The sequence below is a fragment of the Rutidosis leptorrhynchoides genome, chromosome 2 (genome assembly GCF_046630445.1).
Source record: "Rutidosis leptorrhynchoides isolate AG116_Rl617_1_P2 chromosome 2, CSIRO_AGI_Rlap_v1, whole genome shotgun sequence".
NCBI lineage: Eukaryota > Viridiplantae > Streptophyta > Magnoliopsida > Asterales > Asteraceae > Rutidosis > Rutidosis leptorrhynchoides.
The window spans coordinates 656,461,652-656,466,306 of NC_092334.1; positions in this window are offsets into that span (position 1 = coordinate 656,461,652).

Here is a 4,655-nt window from a genome sequence, read left to right on the forward strand (position 1 = left end):
AATTTTAGAGATTACATAATCACCGTAAAATATTTCTTCGATGAAGTCATGAATTAATACTTCATCGTTTGTTGTTGTTGGTCTTCCATGTTATTTACAGGACGTATGACCTTGATACTCGTGGGACAGATTGTGGAGTTGAGGTTTACGACGCGGTTGTGGTTGGGGGTGGTAATGGTACTGTTGACGTTGATGTTGGTGATACTGATTATGCTGCTGGTGCTGCTGCTGGTGTTTGTAACCTTTGCACCATATTCTCCAAAGCCACTACCCGAACGCGAAGCTCGTTGACTTCTTCTATTACACCGGGATGATTGTCGGTTCGGACAAGCGGATAAATAAAATCTAGAATTTGATGTAGTATATAATCGTGACGAGATACTCAGGAAATGAGAGAGAAAATAGTGTTTCAGACAGGTTCGCCGGTAAGTGCTTCAGGTTCTTCGTCAAAAGGACAATGTGGAGGATGGAAGGGATCACCTTCTTCTTGTCTCTAATGATTTAGGAGGCTACGAACCCATCCCCAATTCATCCAGAATAGGTGATGACTGATTGGTTGATCCATTCCGGTCACACTGCTTTCAGAGCTTGAGTGGGATTCCATTTCATAATCTGAGGAACTTGAACTAATGACGAATTCCATTTCGTACAATTGAATAAAGGATTTTTCGATATGAAATAATTTTTCGGCTATCGAATGGTATTCTAATTACATAGAATATCTATATATATAGAGAAAAAGATTTCGTAGATTACGAAGGAATTTACGGAATATGTCAGACAAAGTTTAAAGTAACAGATACGATAAGATATGATTTAGCAGATACGCTAAGATATGAATTTTGTCTATACACTACTCATGCAATTAATGTAGCAAGACGTGTTTAGACTAATAATGATAAGCAAGTAATTTCCTAAGGATGATAAGCAGATAATTTCCGACTAGAAATGATAAGCAAAACTTTTGACATGTAGACACGGTCGAAGTCCAGACTCACTAATGCATCCTAACGACTTATCAGTTAGACACACTAATGCAGACATGGTTCGCTAAGACCACCGCTCTGATACCAACTGAAAGGACCCGTTCATATACATTATAAACGATTCACAATAGTTGATTACATTGCGAGGTATTTGACCTCTATATGATACATTTTACAAACATTGCATTCGTTTTTAAAAGACAATCTTTCTTTACATCGAAAATTGACAGGCATGCATACCATTTCATAATATCCACTATCCAACTATAAATTGATTTACTAATAATCTTTGATGAACTCAATGACTCGAATGCATCGTTCTTCAAAATATGCTATGAAAGACTCCAAGTAATATCTTTAAAATGAGCAAATGCACAGCGGAAGATTTCTTTAACACCTGAGAATAAACATGCTTTAAAGTGTCAACCAAAAGGTTGGTGAGTTCATTAGTTTATCATAATCATTTATTTCCATCATTTTAATAGACCACAAGAATTTCATTTCCAGTTCTCATAAATATACGTCCCATGCATAGAGACAAAAATAATCATTCATATGGTGAACACCTGGCAACCGACATTAACTAGATACATATAAGAATATCCCTTATCATTCCGGGATCCTCCTTCGAACATGATATAAATTTCGAAGTACTAAAGCATCCGGTACTTTGGATGGGGTTTGTTAGGCCCAATAGATCTATCTTTAGGATTCGCATCAATTAGGGGGTCTGTTCCCTAATTCTTAGATGACCAGACTTTAATAAAAAGGGGCATATTCGATTTCGATAATTCAACCATAGAATGTAGTTTCAATTACTTGTGTCTATTTCGTCAAACATTTATAAAAGCGCATGTATTCTCAGTCCCAAAAATATAAAGGGTAAAAAGGCAAATGAAACTCACCATACTGTATTTCGTAGTAAAAATACATATAACGTCATTGAACAAGTGCAAGGTTGGCCTCGGATTCACGAACCTAAATTAATTATATATATTTATGTGTTGGTCAATATTTGTCTAACAAATTAGGTCAAGTCATAGTGTACCACAATCCTAATGCTCGAGACTAATATGCAAAAGTCAACAAAAGTAAATTTGACTCAAAATAATTTACAAAAATCTATACATGATTAATATATAGTTTAAATATCGTCGTTTTATATTTTTAAATATTTTTAAAAGATTTATTAGAGTAAATAATATAATCTATTTATTAATAAATAAAATTTTATATTAAATTTATATAATAAAATATACTTTTATATATATTTAAGTAATAAAATTTATAGGGTTCATTTAATATCATAAAGATAATATGATAGGTATTATTAAAGTAAGTTATTACACGTAGTAAAATATGTTTGTATCACATATTTATTTGATAAAATAATATCTATAATGATAGTAAGTAAAAGTTGTATTATTTTGTAATAATAATTATTATTATAAAAATATCAATATTTATAATTACTAAGATGACATTATGATAAAACGATAATTCTAATTATGATAACTTTAATATTTACGATAATTTTTAATATTATCTTTAAAATAATAATTCTATTTAAAATAATAATAATACTGATATTTTATAGTAACAATGACATTTCTATTAAAATGATAATTTTTGTTAAAATGATAGTTTTAATACTAACGATACTTTTAATAATAATAGTAATGATAAAAATAATAAGAACGATAATTTTATCTAAATAAATATCTTATAATATTTTAATTTCATCATGAAACTCTTACCCATTATTTCCTAATCGTTTCGTTTAATAGCTTGTAATCGTCTTTTAAATCGTGTTCATAATAATGATAATAATAGTAATCAAAATAATTAGGTGTTACAAATATTTGTTTTAATTACACTAATATTAATAATGATAGTTACTATAACATTATTAATGATAACACTAATAATTATCTTAATGATAATATAGTAATAAAAATAATAACAATAACAATGACTATTTTTAAATAATGATATATATATTAATAATGATAATAATAATAATAATACCAATAATAATAATAATAATAATAATAATAATAATAATAATTGGATAATAATAATAATACTAATTATAACTTTAACGATAATAACGATAGTAATAAAAAAAATAACAATTTTTAATGATAAATCCCTTTTATTGATAAAGATAATAATAACGATAATAATAAGATAAAACTAGAATGACGATAAAAACGACGATAATAATAATAATCATTTTTAATAAAAATATCAAAAATTCAATTGAATATAACTTCTAATCCGTTCATCGAAACCATTCGATATCTAAAGGAAAAGTTCTTAATTTTTCGCTAGCTTTCCAAGGACATGCATATCTTATACCTTATCTCAACCGCAAGTGTAACTAATTCAAGATTCAACCTAACCTGTCTAAGGGCAATATCAAAAGTACAAGCATGCATAATCCTTAATACTCGAGCACTAGTCAGGGATACACTATTAGTATGTAAAAGTTAAATTATGAGTACTCACGTATCAATATTGAGATTCAATATTGTAGGAAAGGTACGTAGACGCAACAGAAATGATAAACACTATATTGACCTCACGAGCATACCCGTGAACCATACTCAATCACCTCCATAGCTATAACCCATAATTTCCTTAATCCTATCATACTCGAAAAACAATTTCGAAATTACTTGGACAGCACTCCGTCGTAATATTTTATGTATACTAATAATATCTTGAAATAATACGGAGTAAATATATATATGTAAATCGATTGAGAGAGTTTAGAGAAAAATATTTTCAAGTTTCTATGAAATAATGAAACCTATTGAATTCTATTTATAATAGATTTTTGAATTATTAAAGTGAATTATTAAAGTATGAATTATTAAAGTGAATTATTAAAGTATGAATTATTAAAGTGAATTATTAAAGTATGAATTATTAAAGTGAATTATTAAAGTATGAATTATTAAAGTGAATTATTAAAGTGAATTATTAAAGTTAAAGTAAAGTAAAAATAAAGTAAAGGTAAAGTTTAAGTATAGTAAAAGTATAAAACTATGTACGTATAATGCGCGTATAAATATATATAATATTAATTTAAATCATTATATATATTTAATAAAATATAATATAAATATCGTTATCTTTATCATACTAGTTAAGTAATGAGTTGTCAAAAGTGGTTCTAGATATTTATAAAAGTTATATACGTTTTAACAATAAAGTTCTTTTTAAACTGAAAACGTTTTTGTACGTTTGAAACTAAATAGATCAATCGAGTCTTTATGAGATTCAATCTTCCACTATCCTTTGTCTAGTTCTCAATGATTGACAATTTGTTCTTATTTATAAATCACTTTACCATTTTCCGAATATTGTTAAAATAGAAAGATTTCTCAAATCAACGTGGGCCTTTCAACAGAGACTTGTAATCATAATTTAATATATCTGATAATTCAATCATTTGATCTTATCTTCTAATTCCATTGATAAACATTTTGAAACAGATACAATCATATAAAGTATTTAATCTAATATTTTGTTTACGTTTCAAGTTATAACATATATACACATATACATATATAATCATATTCGTTTAATGGTTCGTGAATCGTTGGAACTTGGTCGAGGTTGAATGAATGTATGAACATAGTTTAAAATTCTTGAAATTTA